The sequence below is a fragment of the Symphalangus syndactylus genome, chromosome 9 (genome assembly GCF_028878055.3).
Source record: "Symphalangus syndactylus isolate Jambi chromosome 9, NHGRI_mSymSyn1-v2.1_pri, whole genome shotgun sequence".
NCBI lineage: Eukaryota > Metazoa > Chordata > Mammalia > Primates > Hylobatidae > Symphalangus > Symphalangus syndactylus.
The window spans coordinates 128,839,914-128,860,851 of NC_072431.2; positions in this window are offsets into that span (position 1 = coordinate 128,839,914).

Below are 20,938 nucleotides of genomic sequence, written 5' to 3' on the forward strand. Positions count from 1 at the left end.
CTATTTCCCAGGAAATTCCACAGTTCCTCGTATAAATAGTTCATAGCTAGATCTGACTTTCAGATCCTTCAGTGGGACTCCTATTTGCATGAATCTTAGGGCAAGCAAATCTCAGGTTCTAGCTGACACAGGGAATTGAGATTCAGACGTGAGAATGACTTGCCCAAAATCCCACAGTCAGTGGCAGGACAAAAATACCCACAATTTACTGATTCCAAATTAAATGTGGCATGCAACTTCTCAGAAAATCCTAGCAATCCTAGAATCAGCCATTGCTCCAATGAGCCCTGATTCCTTTCTTTGGAGAATGCTATTTGTAACTGACGTATGGGCCCATGGTATGCACATTGTTACTGGGGTATCATTTCTTTTAGGCTCTTGCGCCTGATGGAGCAAAGAAATACATTTTTGTATACTAACTCCTACATGAAAACTCACTTATAGAAGTAAAAATACTTCTGTGAGTAATTATCTGTAACTTTTATTAAGCAGAACACGAATTCTTACTAGTTGTTACTTTTGAAATTTCTCCCACCTACAAATTTGTATTCCTTTAACATTTGCAAAGATCTCTTTCCTTTCACCCAGGCTTTATTCTATGTTTTGGAATTGTCTAATTTTGATGAGATTGGCTCATCTATGTGACAGTATACTGGAAGGCCCCAAAGAGCCACCACCAGATTCTGGTAGCAGCTAATTAAAGCCTTGGAGAAAATGAGGTAACTCATAGATACATAAAATTGATAGAGGCGAGGAGGACCATCTGATGAGCAGTCCCAACATTCAAGACACAAACTCACAGGAAGCAGAACTAATAGTGACCATAGTCATTGAAGTCATCAGAACATGATTGTTCATAGCCTATTAGTCTTAATTCTCTCAGTAAGTTGGATTTCTTCAGTCCTCCATGCCTTTGCATATCTTTTCTCTATCTAGAATTCCCTACACAAGCTATTCCAGCTGGTATATTTCTTTCACCATTCTGTACTACCTCCCCTCTGTCCCCAATCACAGTTAAATGTAACTGCTCCAGTGAAGTTTTTCTCAATGAACAATTTATTCCCATTTTCATAATAAGTATCTTTCTCACAGTATTTATCTTATTGTACTCTAATTATGTACATAAATGTCTTTTCCCTGCCATAAGTTATAAACTTTCTGAAGTCGTTCACCTCCAAGTCTAAAACAATGTTTACCATAGAGTAGACATTCTAAAAATACTCAATACTCTTTAATAAACTCCCCTTCATATATACATCTATTTTATTAGTTCTGTCTCTCTAGAGGACCCTAATATAGTTTGAGACTTACTAGTGAATTATTAATCTCCCCAAATTTCAATCTTCTCATTTGTAAAAAGTTTCTGGGATCCATATCATCGGAAGGTAGGAAGATTAAATGAAATAGCTAACTCACTACTGCATACACAGTAAATACTCAATAAATATCAAATGCTACTATTGTTTTCATATTCTCCAGGTATGGAGGTTTTGGCAACGGTTGGCAGAGAAAAATTCTTTTGCTTTACAAGGGATTTCCCAAATTGGAAAACCCTGAGTGGGATATCAAAGGGATTTTTAGAATTCCCTAGCAACCCAAGGCATCCATTACAGAGTTAGAAGCAGGAGGAAGAAGATTAAAGAAAAAAAAAATAATTAGATTGAATGCTATCATGCGGTAGAGTATTTCCATGATGGATGGAATATTTTCTCCACTACAAAATATTGTGGAGAGTTTCCTGGCAAGGAGAAACTGAAAGTTGACCAATGATTCATTCCTTCAACATTCACAGATAGCACATTATGGTTCAGGCACTAATCTAAGCCCTGGGGATACAGCAGTAAACAAAAGAGAATAAAAGCCTCTGTAGATATTAAAATTGTAGTGGAAGTGGTAGTCTTTCCAGAGGTGAGAAATAGGGTTCCGCTAAGCTACAATGGTTTCTCCTATCACAGTGAGTAAAAGTGAGTTACAATTTTACTATTCTGAAATATAACAAGATAACCTCTAAAATGTGAATATATGTATTATGCACTTAACATGTGCAAGGGACTATGCTAAACCCTCTAATAGATAACTTAGCTCTTACAACAAATTTATGATGTCGATGTCATTATTATCACAATTCTTCCAGTGAGTAAACTGAACCACAGAGAAAGTAGTTAATTTTTCCGAGGTCACACACATATTAAATGATGCAGTCAGTATTCAGGTCCAGAAAGCCTGATTGTAGAGCTCATAACCACTGCCTTATATAGTCATGTTTAAGGCAAGTAAGAATGTCCTTTACCAGCCTGTCCTTTATCACTGTCACCATTTGTCTGTAAGACTCCACAGAGAATACTCGATTGGCACATTTCCAATACTCTTTCTCCCTGTGTAGTCATTTCCTTCCAAATCCATATGACATGAGTCAGACAGGAAAGAAATTTGAACCAAAATGGGTCACTTTTTTGCAGCTTAGGTCACATATGATTTTTTTTTTATTTTTGAATACACAAAAATCAATATTAGGTCTGGGAGCTTTGTTATATCTTTGTAAATATTTAAAAATATATTTACATTTGAATAATCTAAAATGTGCCTTTAAATATAAATGTTCCTTTTAATAAATACAAGGCCTAGACTGCAAAGAACACCTCAAAGTTAATATTTTATACAAATAGCATTGGTAAGATAATGTTATTAGGGTACTGTAAAGGTAGTTGGCAATAAAAGTGTGCTGTAAAAAAGGGTAAGAAATTGGGGAAAATGGTTCAAGAAATATCAAGAAAATATAAAAGCAAAATTGCTAAAATACATGAATTCTTGATTTTTTAAATGTATTGCCAATTTCAGGAAAGAAAAGAGTACTAGTTTGAAGGTTTTTATACAAGGTCTAAAATCCATCTTTTTAAATATCTATATCACTCATTCGATGTTGATAGAATCACTGAGGTGTAAACTGGACGGGAGTGTATTTATAATAATAAGGATACTCTCTAAAAGCCAGTAACTAACATTACTATGCTTCATGGAAATACTCAACTCTGATGATTTGAACCAAAACAATCAGCTTTGATTTTGTCATTTCTATTGGTTTATGATCCAGATGTATTCTTCATGTTGTTTATATATAACCTTCAGCTGGGACTAAAATTCATGACAATAAATGAGTTTTTAATGTTTATCTGTTTACACATAATTTGAATTTAATCACAATTCATCTCTCCAGCTTTTAGTTCACAAGATTACTTCACACAGTTCTTTTTGTAGCCTACCTAAAACTTTGTAGTATTTTTAATCATTTAAAATATTTTAAGATCTTCTATTACAATTTTGAATGTCATGTGTAGGATATAGAATTAAGTGATAGTTTCAAGCTTCATATAAATGTAGGAAATAGTTGTGAGAAATTATAGAGCCATTTATAGAAATTTAGTACAACAGAAGCCTCATGTAATATTTTTATTGCTATTTCACATTTATAATTACTTTACAGTACAAAAGTGATTTTAAATCTTCCTTATGCTAGTCTTCTTTGGAATATCATGATTTACACAAGTACTGCTATTTTCAGTTTTAACTTTTTAGGTATAGAAAAATGGCTAAGTTTTAGATTCCCTTAAACCCAAAGGGGCAGTGTGTCATAACTAAATACTAGGATAGATAATCTCAGCAGAAGATAAATCATATTCTACCTCTGTTACTCATTGTATTTTAACCCTTTAAAATATAGATTATTCATTGTAAAACTGAGGTCAATTATACCTGCTTCACAGGGTGGTTGCCGGGAAGTAAGACAATACAAATTAACAGGTGGCTTGATGTAGAGTAGGTTGCTTTCTATGCATGCAGTCGTTGGCTTATAGTAAGCTATTCTTCCCTTCTTCAAAGAGTATCATCTTTATTTCTTAAACAAATTTATAATTAAATAAATATTTGCATTGAAAATTTATATTGTTTAACAAGAGCATGTAACAAAAGCTTTGTCATATTCACGGAATAGCACAACCATATAAGTTTGGAGCTCAGAGAATTTTAAGTCAAGCTAGCATGTGGGGTTTCAGCCCAGCTGTGTTTGTGTATATATATCACACATATGAGCATCTCGGTCTGCGTAGATCTTAATTGGGAGAGGGATGTGATTCACTTTGTCAGTTTCAGTTTCAAGGTGTTTTTCACATCTTGAAGTGTTAGATTTCTTTGAAAGTTGTAAGTAGCCTTTGGAAGTTTGAAAAGAGAAAGAGAGAGAACTAAAAATCAGGGTTAAGATATTTTAAAATAAACTTATTATTTACCATGTCATGTCAACAATCATGTGGAAGAGGGGCCAGGATATTGAAATCTGAGTTTGAAATGATGACAGTATTTTAGAGGTATGATCTAGAAATAATACTAATTTTTACTATGAAAAAATATTGATATGATTTGACTGTGTGTCCCACCCCAAATATCTTCTCAAATTGTCATTCCCACATGTTGAGAGAGGGATGTGTAATCCCCAGATGTTGAGGGAGTGAGGTGATTGGATCATGTGGACAGTTTCCCCCATCCTGTTCTCATGATAGTGAATGAGTTATGAGATCTGATGGTTTTATAAGAGTTTGAGAGCTCCTCCTTCACATGCTGTCTTTCCTGCTGATTTGTGAAGAAGGTATCTGCGTCCCCTTCTGCGTGATTTTAAGTTTCCGGAGGCCTCTCTAGCCATGTGGAACTATGAGTCAATTAAAGCTCCTTTCTTTATAAATTATCCGGTCTCAGGTATTTTTTATAGCAATGTGAAAATGGACTAATGCAGTAAATTGATACTGGGAGTGGGGCACTGCTATGATACCCAAAAATGTGAAAGCAACTTTGGAACTGGGTAACAGTCAGAGGTTGGAACAGTTTGGAGGCCTCAGAAGAAGACAGGAAACTGTGGGAAAGTTTGGGACTTTCTAGAGACTTGTTTAATAGTTTTGACCAAAATGCTGATAGGGATATGGACAATGAAGTCAAGGCTGAGGTGGTCTCAGATGGAGATGAGGAACTTATTGGGAACTGGAGCAAAAGTAACTCTTGCCATGCTTAAGCCAAGAGACTGGTGGCATTTTGTCCCTGCCCTAGAGATCTGTGAAACTCCGAGCTTCAGAGAGGTGATTTAGGGTATCTGGCAGAAAAAATTTGTAAGCGGCAAAGTGTTCAAGAGCAAGCAAAGCATACAACTTTGGAAAATTTGCAGTCTGACCATTAGGTAGAAAAGAAAAGCCATTTTCTGGGCAGAAATTCAATTCAGTTGCAGAAATTTGCATAACTAACAAGAAGTCAAATGTTAATAGCCAAGACAATGGGGAAAATGTTTCCATGGCATAACAGAAACCTTCACAATAGCCCCTCCTATTACAGGCCTGGAGTCCTAGGAGGGAAAAATGGTTCCCTGGATCTGGCCCAGGGCCCCCCTGCTGTGGGTAGCCAAGGAACTTTGTGCCCTGCGTCCCAGCCATGGCTAAAAGGGTCCAGCATAGTGCTCAGGTCATTGCTTCGGAGAGTGTAAGCCCCAAGCCCTGGTGACTTACATGTAGTGTTGGGCCTGCGTGTGCACAGAAGTCAAGAATTGAGGTTTGGGAACCTCCACCTAGATTTCAGAGGATGTGTGGAAATGCCTGGATGTCCAGGCAGAAGTTTGCTGCAGGGGCAGACCCTCATGCAGAACCTCTGCTGGGGCAGTGCAGAAAGGAAATGTGAGGTTGTAGCCCCCACACAGATTCCCCACTGGTCACTGACTAGTGGAACTGAGAAGAGGGTCACCATCCTCCAGCCCCCAGAATGGTAGATCCACTGACAGCTTGCACCATGAGCCTAGAAAAGCCACAGGCACTCAATGCAAGCCCATGAAAGAGCTGCCCAAGACTGTTGGAGCCCCCTCCTTGCATCAGCATGCCCTGAGTGTGAGACACAGAGTCAAAGGAGATCATTTTGGAGCTTTAAGGTTTAATGAATGTCCCGCTAGATTTTAGACTTGCATGGGGCATGTAGCTGTTTTGTTTTGGCCAATGTCTCCCATTTAGAACAGGAGCATTTAACAAATACCTGTACCTTCATTTTATCTAAGAAGTAACTAACCTGCTTTTGATTTTACAGGCTCATTGGCAAAAGGGACTTTCCTTGTCTCAGATGAGATTTTGGACTGTGGACTTTTGGGTTAATGCTGGAATGAGATAAGACTATTTGTGAGACTGTTGGGAAGGCATAATTGGTTTTGAAATGTGAAAAAACATGAGATTTGGGAGGGGCCAGGAGTGGAATGATTTAGTTTGGCTCTGTGTCCCCACCGGAATCTCATCTCAAATTTTAATTCTCATGAGTCAAGGGAGTGATCTGTAATCCCCACATGTCGAGAGAGGGAGGAGATTGGATCAGGGGGCGGTTACCCTCATGTGTTCTCGTGATAGTTTATGAGTTCTCTGGAGATATGATGGTTTTATAAGTGTGTGATAGTTCCTCCTTAACATGCTCTCTTTCCTGCTGACTTGTGAAGAAGGTACCTGCTTTCTCTTCCACCATGACTGTAAGTTTCCTGAGGTCTTCCAAGCCATGCAGAACTGTCAGTCAATTAAGCCTCTTTCCTTTATAAATTATCCAGTTGCTGGTACTTCTTTATAGCAGTGTGAAATGGACTAATACAAATATGAATGGCAATACTGTTTAACAACTAAAATTGACTTGTTTTATGTAGAAGTACTCTTATCTAAGAGGCAAAGTGGACAAAAAGTTGGCATGAGGCAGCAACACAATGCTGAACTTTTCCCTTAAATACCCGCTTTAGTGAATGTAATAGAAATAGATTTTAAGAATGGAAGCACAAACAATCTCTCAGTGTCTTTAACCAAACTTGAATTAAATCAATGTAAAGAGATGGAAATGGCCATCATGATCATTGTTTTGTTTATTTATAGCTTGTTTGCTCTTCTTTGCTTTGTTAGTGTAACTATTTTCTAGAAGTAAAAATACTACATGGGAAATTTCATTAAGTCTACAGGCATATAAAACTATCTTTAATAGAAATAAATAAAAACAAAAGTAATAGTGACAGCTTATATTCGTTGATTGTTTTCAATGTCAGTATTTTATGTGTCATTGCATTATTACTCCACATTTTACCAATTTATTATCAGATTTTAAAAAAAACAGACTTCAAGAGGGGAAGTAAATTACTCATGGTCACACAGAACATGCACAAGTTGATCACTCTCCACTTGTGTTGAGAATGTAAGCATGTTTATGTTGCACCTACAAAGGAATGTCATTAACACAAGTGATTTTTAAATTGTGAAGCAATTACCTAGGTGATGCTACTTGATCCATTGAAAGAGCAACAGCTTCTTTTCCTCTTGAAATCATTTAAATTTTGCTCTTAAAGCCAGGTTTCTTTTTTCTTTCTTTTTTTTTTTTTTTGAGATGGAGTCTCGCTCTGTTGCCCAGGCTAGAGTGCAGTGGCGCAATCTCGGCTCACTGCAAACTCTGCCTTCTAAGTTCACACCATTCTGCTGTCTCAGCTTCCCAAGTGGCTAGGACTACAGGCGCCCGCCACCACACCCAGTTAATTTTTTTTTGCATTTTTAGTAGAGACAGGGTTTCACCGTGTTAGCCAGGATGGTCTCCATCTCCTGACCTCATGATCCATCCGCCTCGGCCTCCCCAAAGTGCTGGGATTACAGGCGTGAGCCACCACGCCCAGCCAAAGCCAGGTTTCTTAATTGGGCTTCAGGAATTTGGGGTTGTCCTTAAAGTCATATGTAAAATCATGTTTGTGTGCGAGTGTGAGCATGTGTTTGGGTGTCTATGTGGATATGTTATGTGGGTGTGTTTGTGTATGGGTGCATTTTTCTAGGTAGAGAAGGACAATAGCTATTGTCTGATTTTCAAAAACTCCCATGATACAAAATAAGTTTAGAAGCCATTGTTTATAGGGAGCAATGTTTTAGATCGGTAGTTTGAATACCTTTCTGCACATTATAACACCTTGAAAGATTTGTAAAAATATTAATTATAGGCTCCACCAATTTATCTAATTGGTCTTAGGTGTGGCTCAGGCATTGCCCTGGCTTAAGCTCTTTAGGCCATCCTAATCCTAATGCAGAATTAGGGTGGAGAACTACTTTTTAAAATCGGATCATATGGATCCTTTCAATATTGTAACAATAGCACACTCATCCTTTTATTTTTATAAGAGAGGATAACTTAATTTTAGTTTTCAGATAGCTTCTTTTTTTTTTTTTACACAACAGCTTTTCTGTCTTAAAATATATTTAACTATAGTTCTTTGGTGTGCTTTTTATTTGTCTACAGCTATTGAGGAGTTCTTGGGGCTTAACTGTATTATTCTCAGATCATTGTTTTCCATATAAATAAGTTTAGGAAAGAGACACTAGCATTGTGATTTTAAGGAATAAAACCTTCAGGGGCAAAATATAAGCTACTTAAAGTAATTAGCATAATAATACATTAAATGATCAGGCTGACAAAAGAATAACATTTTGCTCATTAATTCAGATTCTGAGAAGAGATTGGCATACGTCCTGTTCTCCGAAGTATTAAGCATTTTCAGTAGAGAAAGCCATACTTGAAATCATCCTTAAAATTGATATGCTATCTGAAGATCACTCATTAATATGATGCCACTAGGACCAGTTAAAGGTCCTTTCACATAAAATACAAGACAAAAAAAGTAAGTTTATTTTGTGTGTGTGTGTGTGAAACAGAGATTTTCATACTTTAATTAAAATAATGGCATTTATTATTTTATAAGAATACAAAAATAACAGTTACTACTTCAGGATTCCTTTATACAGTGTCTTTGGAAATAAAGTCTCTCAATTTCATCTAAGGGATATCTATTTTTTTTCGATACCATTTTAAGAAAACCAATGAAAGAGCTACTTTTCAGAATTGGAGGTGAAGCTGATACTCCATTAAAATAGTGATAGATGGTTAGCAAAAGCTAATAAAAATAATAATAGTAACATTAAAATTTCATATTAAACCCTCTATGCAGCCCTACTATTTATAGTGTATGTATTTTAACATTTAAATTTAAGACTATAAGTGCAGGTTTGATATATAGGTAAACTTGTGTCATGGGGGTTTGTTGTACAGATGATTTTTTCACCCAGCTATTAAGCCTAGCACCCATTAGTTATTTTTCTTGATCTTCTCCCTCCTCACAACCTCTACTTTCTGTTAGGCCCCACTGTTTGTCGTTCCCCTCTATGTGTCCATGTGTTCTCATCATTTGGCTCCAACTTATGAGAAATGCGGTGTTTGGTTTGCTGTTCCTGTGTTAGTTTTCTAAGGATAATGGCCTCCACCTCCATCCATATCCCTGCAAAGGACATAATCTCGTTCTTTTTTATGGCTTCATAGTATTCCATGGTGTACCTGTACCACATTTTCTTTATCTAGTCTACCATTGGTGGATATTTAGGTTGATTCCATGTCTTTGCTATCGTGAACAGTGCTGCACTGAATATACACGTGCATATATCTTTATAATAGAGTAATTTTTATTCCTTTGGGTATTTACCCAGTAATGGGATTTCTGGGCCAATTGGTATTTCTGTTTTTTGGTCTTTGCAGAATCGCCACACTGTCTCCCACAATGGTTGAACTAATTTACACTCCCATCAACATGTAAGTGTTGCTTTTTCTCCACTACCTCGTGAGCATCTGTTATTTTCTGACTTTTGAATAATAGCCATTCTGACTGGTGTGAGATGATATGCCATTGTGGTTGTGATTTACATTTCTCTAATCATCAGTGATGTTAAGCTTTTTTTCATTTGATTATTGGCCACATGTTTGTTTTCTTTTGAAAGGTGTCTTTTTAAGTTTTTTGCTGACTTTTTAATGGGGCTTAAATAGCCTTATTTTTAATGTAAGGAAACTGGGGCTTAAAGGATTTATTTATTCAAGTTCACACAGCTAATAGAAGGTGACAGTGGTATAAACATCTAGTGCCTTCTGACTCCAGAGACAATATTCTTAACCCCTGTTTTCTCTATTTTTGTGCCCCTTGTTTATACTTCTCTGGACAGCCAACTTGAATTTGTGAGTTGATTGATCATGATGAGCAGAACGGGAACACTATTTCTCAAAGCTACAAACACGGGTCTGACCCTTAAGGACTAAATAGAGGAGTATGTTGGGGTATAAAAGGCAATGACTCTGGAAGCCCCAAATCAACTCTGAAAAGTTCTAAAGAAATACACTACCTTTGCTTATGCAAGTGTCTCCTACCATATTTTAACATATAATATTTTTGTTTGTTTTTCCATTCTAGAGAGCTACTTTTCTAATATTATACCAAATAGAGGGTGGGTAATATGGTTCAAAGTTTCATTATAGCTTTTAAGTTCTATGATTGTAATTAAACTTAGGAGACACATAGGGTACCTGTGCTTCTTTCTTACATTGCCCATTTTATTTGCGTGGAGAGAGGCAGGTGAACACCCATTGAAGCCAATGTTAACTGTGATACTGCTAATAGAGCAGAGTCCATCTGACAAAATAATACACTAACTCTGTGTGTGTGTGTGTGTGTGTGTGTGTTACATATGTTCTTAGACCCACTACTTTCCAACAGAGTCATGTCCTAAATAATGATTATTCCAAGATGTAGATTGATCCTGAGTATAAGTAGCAATAATTCATCCCTACTATTTTTTCTCTAGTCTTAGTTTAGTATTCCAGATCTATCTGTATTTTCAATATGCCAATTACAATTTCCAAACTCTGACTTCTCTTACATACTCTGCAGGGAATCATTAAGTTTTTAGAAAAAGCCTGTTGACTGGTATTTACTCTAAGTGAATAAAAGTATTAATATTTTGTGCAGATATAAGAAAGCATGAAAATCAGTCAGTGATGTGAACTAATGTGCTGACTTCACAATATTCTTTGACGTCTATTCTAAGAACTGGGCCTTATATCAATGTCCATAGAAAAAAAGAATAGATCAGATGAAATGATACAAATCTGGGTGAGTTGGAGAAACAACTAAAAAATGAGGTGTATTCAAAAATACATATTTGGGTTTAAATATTTATATCAAACTTCAAAACTCTCCTTTTTTTCTCTCTCTCTTTTGGAGGAGGTAGATTCCCTACCATTTCTCCCTGTCTCCACCCCACCTGAGTCTCCCTGTGCTTAACTAAGGCTCGTACATGCACTTCTCATGAATTACGATGAGTACAGTTAGATTTCTTAAGCTACCTTATAGAAGACCCATAAAAGTATTTCCCAATAATAATCAGAAAATGACATGGTTTTCTTCCAGATATGCAACAACCATGATCGCACATCTTTTGAGTACAGAAGCATTTACTTTCTGATCATAATTCCATTCTTACAGGCCAGTCTCACCAATTGTTTTCCAAGTGGTGAGAATGACATTACTGGAAACATTTTTGTGTCTTATATTTGTTTCCCATATTTAAATGGGGCAACAAAACCGTGCATTTCTTTGTCCTGTTTGGAAGATAATTTTTATACTCATTTATATGTGTATTTATTTATCTAATAGGTGCTATTTGATATTAGATTGTCCATCTCTTTTTCATATTCCTTATATGTCTGACTTTAAAGTCTGTTTTAGGTCAAATGTTTGTCTATTTTTTATATATTCATTTTCTTGAACATACTAACATAGTCAGTTTTATCTCATCATTTCATTCTCTAAAATAATTTCATTTGACTATCATGTTTCAAATATGCACAATTGTCATTATCTTGGTGTAATTTTAAATGTCTTTCAAGGCGTTTTTCCTCTTCCATCATTGGTTTTTAATGATCTTGACTCTAGACACAATTTAGAATCTAGTAAAATTATATATACTTATGCTTTAACCATATGTGTGTATGTGTGTGTGTATATACATATGAAACTATGTGTATATTTATATGTGTGTAATATATGTATGTCTGTGTGTGTAGCAATAAATGCTTATATAAAGGTGACTCATGTCTCATTTGATAATAATTGACATATGGCACATAGTTGAACTTTATACACCAGTAGTGGCTATGAATAATAAAATATGTATTCCTTTATAGAATAAAGATGTCATTTTTTGTGAATATAAATAATATTATAGCATGTAGTTGAACTTTATACACCAGTAGTATCTATCAATAATAAAGAATGTATTCCTTTACAAAACGTAGATATATTTTTTTGTGAATGTAAACAATATTTTAATCAGCTTCTTTTCAGTATGCCATGATAATTATAATAATTAACTTTAAAAAATAATGTTAGTCTTTCCAGATTTTTATAATTTGGCAATGGGAGTAAACAAGTGTAATCCAAGAATAGTTAACATCTATAAGGTCAAATATTTGTAGCATCAAGTTAAATAGCAATATTGATCCCCACATAGATAATTCTTGCTGTTGCTATTCACCAATTTAATGCTGATACATTGTTCCATCTCTCACTAATTCATGGGCCCAATGACATTTTGATTCATGCTCCTAGTCTTCAAATTTAAACACACTGTGATAAAAACTGTCTGAATTGAAACATAAATTAGTGGAGAATTAATCAGTTTGGCAAAGGTATTAAACCACACTCTAGTACCGTGTCATTTTCAAAACTCGTATCCAGCAGATAGTTTTAAACTGAAATTTACTCCTAATAAAAGATTTGGGTGTGGCCATCAGTAATTCAATTAACAGGAACTCAAATGTGCAATTTAATATTCCAACAATAAATGAATCTTAATAGAAGACCTAAAATCTTATTATAAAATACTATGTACATTTCTTTCCAGGCATATACTTCTCAGTAACTTGACTTTGCCTACCACATCCTTTTCCTTCCTTTCCTCAGGCTTCTATCTCTCTTTGTACATATAAACAGCCTGATATCTTTTACTCTGGAGATACCCATTTTGGAAGATTTTGTAAAAGTTTAGCTACTCTCGCCAATGTGATTTTTACCCCAACAGCAAACAGCTTGATGCTGTGTCTTGGAATACCTTTCTCATTCTGTGAAATGTCAGATCACTGGTGAAATATTTAGAAATATGGGACACAAAAATGTTTCCAGGAGTGTCATTCTCACAACCTGTAAATTAATTGACTGAACTCTAAGAATGGAACTGTGATCAGAAACTAAACTCTAGTATACTCAAAACTTATGCAGTTCTCAATTTTAGTTGATGACCACCTGATTTTAAATACACATTCACTAAGTATAAACAGGATTCAATCAGTGTTTTTATATTTTGAGTATCAAATTTGAATGTCAACTTTCCACCTGTTAGATGCTCAGATTACATATTATTGTACTTTAATTAAAGTTAGGCCATTGTATCTTCCTCCTTCAACTTTTCTAGATACCAATGATAAAGAAACCCTTGAGTGCAAGTATCACTGGTAATTGCTAATATGACAATAATTATTTTCAAAGTTACTGTTTTGCCTCTGTTAGAGCTACCTCTGCTTGAGCTACCTCAGATCAATGAAGATATGTTCTTTGTTTCTTTTGTTTTTAATACAATTTCTACTTTAAGTTATGGCATTTCTAACCTCATTTCAAGATAATAAAACTTACACATAAAGAGTTTAAGATTGCAACTTAACCATAATCCTAAAGGAGTTGGGGCCATTGCTAATAAATAAAGTATGTCACCATTCTCTACCTTCCTAAACTACAAATTCATTTTTTATATGAAACATATATTTGTCACGTAAAAACAAAGGAATACTACAATTGGCACTAAGATTCCCACACTCAAACAATCCACTACAGTTTATTTAATCTACAATGAGATTCAATTATAGAACCATAACTAGCCTATTTTTGATGTCAAGGAGAAGAAGTGGGTTGCATAATTCAGGAAGGAGAAGAAAGATACACCCATGCTCTCCCCATCCACATTTGATGCAGAAGACGCCTAAGAAAACTTTCAGTATTTTTCTCTCTTCCTTTCCTACATTCTTTATCTATTTATCTTAGTTTCTACTACTATTTTCACTGCTTTTCTTTACTAGTACTGTTTGCAAATCATTTGTCTCATCATAATCAAAATTTCCATAACAACTTATGATTGGCTTATTGAAATTCCCATATACCATTAATTATTACATTTACTCATATCATATGAGGACAGTATCTAATTTCTCATGCCCGCCAACTGAATTTTCATTTCAAAAAACTATATTTTTTGTATAAGGGTTAAAATAGAAACTCAGATATTATAGAAAGATATATATATTTGGGCAGAGATCTCAAAAGATGGGACAGGCCTTGTCTGAAATTCAAACATGAGAATAAGCCTCCATATGTGCTCTTTCTGCTTTTCATCTTTTCCCCCTTACTCTATCTCAGAAGTTACAAATTCTTTTAATAGTTCTGTGTTTTTGTAACAGGCGCAATGGCTACAGCAGTGTGGTGTTCCCTAGAGAAGGGTTAGGTGTAGGTGCTCTCACATTTCGATTATTTGTAACTTGTGAGTTTCTGATCAGAGACACAATGATTTAAATCTCTTTGGACTAAGAAAAACTCTTAGTTTTTGGTCTTAGTCCAAATGCTCTTTTTGGTCCTTGCTTTTGACATTCCTCTTTAGTCTAAAAACTAAATTAGAGTCCATGAGTTATTCCAATTTTCCCTAGCAACCTTCTGTTTTTACCTCAATTTGCTATGTTGATCTATTCTCATTTTTTCTTTGTTTTTCTCTGAAAAAAATAGAATCTTCTTACAATCCGTCTTTTAATCCTTCATCCTTTACTTTTTACCCCAGTCAGCATGCTATATTTGCCCTTTATCTGGGTAGATTAAACCTTGAGCTGATCACATTAGGTATTTCTTTTCTAGGCAGAAATGTGTGGCTTTACTCTGAGTATTTTGTCTTTAAAGGTTCCTCTCTTTCTAGTTAAGAGCAACTTCTCTTTCAGCCTCAGGCCTTGTTTCTGACCATCTCTCTTGCCTTAATCATAGGCCATGGTGTATTACTAGCTGCTTATTTTTTGGCATCTGCGTACAATGTGGCTTCCAGTTATTTATTCCATCTCTGACTTTCTTCTTGGATTTACTAGTGTTGCTTATGATGACATGATATTAAGTTTATTATTCAGATATACTCCTCTAGTTAGTTTAATGTTGGAAAATGTTGGTCTGCCTACTTACTTGCTTTGTCAAAAGTGGCTTTAAAACAGTATTTCAACCAACAGAACCTGAAATTTCTGACTCCCAACCACTTGTCTCTCTATATATCTGTCTGTCTTTATTGTTTTTCAACTTAATTGGTATGTTTTTGTGTTTCTTACATAAATACCTTGGGTCATCTGTCAGGTGGAAGTTTAATGTTTTAAGAAACTTCCAGATTTCGTGGTTTTCCAACGTGGTACTATTTGACATTCGTATCAGCAGTTTATAAGAGTTCAAATTGTTCCATATGGTTATCAATACCAAATATTGTTAGCTTTTTAATTTTAACCATTCTTAACCATTCTCATGGGAGTGTAGTAGTATATTGCTGTGGTTTTACATTGGATTTTCCTAATGAGACACATGCGTTTCATGCAGTTATAACTTACAACTTCTTTTGAGAAATATCTGCTCAGATCTACCTATTTTTTGAAGCATTTATCTTATGATTAAGTTGTAAGAGTTCTTTATACATTCTAGAGGGATATAGGCACTTTGTCAGCTCTATGTGTTATTCATAGTATCTCCCAGGCTATGACTTGTCTCTTCGTAACAGGGTCTTTGAAGAGCATTTAAAAATTTTTCATAATATTCAATTTATTATTTTTTTCTTTTGTCACTTATGGTTTTATACCCTATTTATATCATCTTTGCTGACACCAAAGTCACATGGATTTTCTTTGTTTTCTTCTAAAAGTACTATACTTTCATTTTTACTTTTAGACTCATAATTCACTTTGTGTTCTCTTTCATGTATGATGTGAGGGAAGGAAAGATGCTTTTTTCTTTGCTTTTCCTTGTGGATATCTAATTTTCACAGCACCATTTGTGAAAGGTCTTTCTGTTCCCAGTTGATTGCCTTGACACCTTTGTTTTAAAAAAAATTACTCAACCAAATAGGTGCAGGTTTATTTCTGAACTCTATTTTTCCCATTAATCTATGAAGATGATTCTTGTGCAAGGACTATGTTAATGGATAAAAACAGATGGAAAATGAGTTTTCACATAATATAAGTGTTACAGTTTTCTTTTTGTTCTTGTTATTGCTTTGGTTATTCTAGGTTGTTAACTTTCCACGTAGATATTAGAATCAGCTTGTCAATATCTAATATATATATATGGTATATATATATATATATATACACTAGTAGTATTTTGATTGAGAATGGGGTACACTTGAAGGTTAATTTGAGAAAAATTGCCAACTTAACAGTATTGAGTCTTCCTACGCATCAGCAGAGACTATTTCTTCATTATTGTCTGTTGTATTTACATTTTCTCAACTATCCTTTATAGTTTTCAGTTAAGAGTCCTTTAACATTTGTTACATTCATTCCTAAGTAGATTTTTAATAATATTTTAAGTGGAATTTTTTATTTTAATTTACTTCCAGTCTTTTATTGTGAATGTGTGTATACAAATACATGCACACAGTTAATACTTCCACGTAATCTTGTTCCTATAGCCCTATTATATTCAATTGTTATTCCTATGATTTTCGTATGTTAAGCCTTGCATTTCTGGGATGAACCATATCTAACATTGAATTAATACGCTAGTATGTTTTACAAATATTTATGTTTATGTGCATGAGGACTATTTGTACCTAACTTTATTTTTAGTTTTAATTTCTGCAGGTTTTGGTACACTGTTTATGATGGCCTCCTAAAACAAGTTGGGGAAACTAATTTCTTGTCTATATTCTGAAAGATTTTGCATATTTTTTTATATTTATTTATCTGAAATGTCTTTAGCATGCCTTTATTTTTGAAACATATTTTGCTGGATATGAAAATCCGATTTGATAGTTTATTTACTTTTTTCTTTAAGTTCTTTAAAGATACTGGACTTCTATCTTATTGCCTTCATATTTTTTTCTGAGAAGTCCGTGTCACTCAATTTTTTTTCTAAAATAATTGTAATATGTTGTTTTTCTCTAGCTGCTTTCAAGATTTACTCTTTTTGTCTTTAGTGCGTTGATTATGATGTGTGCATAGTTTTGTTCACGCTAAACCCATGTGGGGTTCACGGAATATCTTAAAACTGTTCGTTTGTGTTTCTCCAAATTAGTTATTTTCATTATTTCTTCAAATTTTTTTTTCTATCATTTGTTCCTTCTCTCTTTTGGAACTCTATACATATTTTAGACTCTATTTCCACACAATAGGGATCCTGATTCCCTGATTTTTTTTCTTATTATTTTTTCTCTGTTCTTAAAATTCAATAAATTCTATTTGTTATCTCCAAAGCCACTGACTCTTTTCTCTGCTATTGAGCCCGTTCCAGAAATTTTTTATTTCAGGTAATGCATCTTCATAGTAGTAAAGTTTCCCTTTGATTGATTTAAAATATTTTATATTTCTCTTTTGAGATTTCACATCTTTCCATTCATCATAATTCTACTTCTTTTAATTCATTGAACATAGTAACACCACCTGTTAACGTCCTTGAACTATGATATCTGAGTCATCTCAGCATTGACCTCTGATGCTTTTCTTTTGTAAATGGGTCACATTTCCACATTTCCCTATATTTCTTATACTCACATAATTTTAAATATTATTTTGGACATTGTGAATGTTATTTTGTGGAGGCTGTGGATTTTATTATACTCCTTCAGAAAGTCTTAGATTTTTTGTTTGTTTCAACAGGTAGTGATGTAGTTACACTCAAAATGCAAAACCTTTCTCGTCTACAGTGGGGGGAAGACCCTTTCTCAGTTAAATTTTTGCACCTTGTCTAAGGTGTTTATTGTTCAAGGGTTAGCCAGCTACTTGGTCAGAGTGAACACACAGGAACTGGGGTTCCTTTGCTGCAGAACTCTTTGTTCAGGATTGCTCCCTCACTTCCTGGTGACTATGGCCCTTCAGCCGTTCTTTTATAGTTTTTCAAGACAGAAAGATTGCAGGTTTTCTTATGGAGCTTCAGCTGCCCTGGGCTAAGCAGTGATCATGGCCTATCTTCAAATTAAACCTGCAAAAGAAGAACCATCCTGCTCCGATCTCATTTTCCATATTTTGACTCCCCTTCAGATCCTGCCTGCACATTTCACTCTACGAAACCTTCAAGTAATTATTTTTGTATTTTGTGCACATTTTGTAGTGGTTAATTGGAGGGTTGGTGTTAGCAGCATGGTCCTTATATTGGAAGCTAAATTCTAATTTTTACTTTTGTATTTATTTGAATAATATATCCCTGCTCTTATATAAGCTATATCAAAGAAAATATGTCTATTTTTGTTTGCAATGCTATTGCCAAATTCTAAAAAAGGCAATCATATATGAGGAACACTCTAAATATTTATACGATCAGAAATTAATAAAAAAAACCTTTTGCTTGTGCAGTATAGTAGAAAAGCAATACAGTTAGATTCAAAACAGGAAGACTTTAGTGCTAGAGTTGTTAAAGAACTTAGAGAATGTGAAAATATTAATTGATTTTTTGTTTTCTCATGCTTAAATAAGCATCTTTGATTATACCTTTTATTAGTTATTCCTTATTCTTAGGTTTGTGTATACATTTTATGGAGAATCCTCAAGCTAAGGTGGCACTTTCTCTAACATTTTGATTTTGCTTCTATGATAGCAGTTATCACATTATATTAAAATATTTTATTTATCTTTTTTTCTCTTATTTTTTAGCACAATGAGGGCAGGGACAGTGTCTCGTTTTCACCTTTATTATGTGAGCACCAGGCACAGAGATTGCCTCAAGCACATTTCACAAAGGGTACATGATTGAATGGCCAAGCAAAGTTTTGGCGATTTTTCTTTTGAGTACGACATCAGGTAGTGCTGATAAAACTACTCAAGATGATAAATACGGCATTTTTGGCAGTTATATTTCCTGTGACCATATAGATTAGACACAAATACTACTCCAGAGACCTGCAGCTTTGCATAGTCACTATATCACGACTGTCAACCTCCCAAAAGACATACTGACCTTCCTTAATCAGTGCATCATTTGGAACATGTGGTAATAGAGCTTCTTGACAACTTTTAAGCTTAAAAACTGTAGTCTGCATGTAAAAGATTCCCTTGTGCAAGCAGGCCTTGATTTCCATCTTCTTCCTGCTTGTCATTAATAGTTCTTTGCTGACTCTGCACATCTTCTTTAACATGCAAGAATGCAATCATTAGCAGTTTCTGGATTACTGTCCTGAGAATTTATCATGATCTTCATAGCCTGCCGAGTTAAAAACTTTCCCAGAGGACCAGAAGCACATTATGACACCAGCTTCCATTTTTAGCATATGTCTCAGGTTAAATTTAATATAATGATGGCTGCTTTAAAACAAACACTTCTTCCATTTAATAATATGCTTCTTTTAATCAAAACATATCATATTTTTTCCAAAGAGAATACAAAATAAAATGGCAACCACGAAAAAAAGACAAAAGAAAATTGGCATGACTATCAAATAGACAATTATCTCTTCATATATTTGATCAGATCATCAGGTTAACTTTACTTGGTGAAGGTGTTGATATTATAGGGAAGCAATTTTCTGTAATTCAAGTTTTTTTTTGCTGCAAAAGTTCAAAATCTGAGCATGTATGTATGGTCTCACTTACAAGTGGGAGCTAAGCCATGCATACACACAGTTGTACAGAGTGGTATAATGGACATTGGAGACTCAGAAGGGATGAATAAGGGAGGGGAGTGAGGGGTAAAAAAAAAAAAAAAAATCACCTATTGAGTGCAATGAACACTATCTGGGTGATAGGTACACTACAAGTCCAGATTTCACCATTATACAATTTAGCCATGTAACCAAAAGCCATTTGTACCCCTAAAGATATTGACATAAAAAATCGTTAAAATGTTCTGAGCATGTAAACAGATTACTTCTTTATTTTTCTTCTCCTCCCTACTCTATTTATTTTTCGAGACTCAAAATGTCACATCTAGCCTCATACTATTAACATACATCAGCCATTTTGACAACTGGTTCTACAATATATAAATACACTTCAGCCATTTTAACATTTGTATATACTCTTCACTGATAGATGTTATCATGTATGGTTACAAATAAGAAAATAGTCATATTATATGAGAACTGAGTTCTGGGAAATTATCTCTGGAATTTTTCGTTGTTTGTTGTCTCTTGTCAGATTATTATTATCATATTACACTTATGGACTTATGTGCCAAAATGTCTCAAATATAAGTGGAAATGATAATGTCACAGTCTTGATTTAAATTATTGAAACTATTAGGATTTTGAGAGCAAAGGAAGCACAATGAATATTGACAGTTAAACAGACAAAACAAGTACAGTAGCCTACCTGGTCTCCTTGCTTCTTTTTTTTTTAAATTTTATTATTATTATACTTTAAGTTTTAGGGTACATGTGCACAACGTGCAGGTTAGTTACATATGTATCCATGTGCCATGTTGGTGTGCTGCACCCATTAACTCGTCATTTAACATTAGGTGTATCTCCTAATGCTATCCCTCCCACCTCCCCCGACCCCACAACAGTCCCCAGTGTGTGATGTTCCCCTTCCTGTGTCCATGTGTTCTCATTGTTCAATTCCCACCTATGAGTGAGAACGTGCGGTGTTTGGTTTTTTGTCCTTGAGATAGTTTGCTGAGAATGACGGTTTCTAGCTTCATCCATGTCCCTACAAAGGACATGAACTCATCATTTTTTATGGCTGCATAGTATTCGATGGTGTATATGTGCCACATTTTCTTAATCCAGTCTATGCATCATTTCTTATCAGCTATTTTCCATCTGTCAGGGTTTTTAAAAAT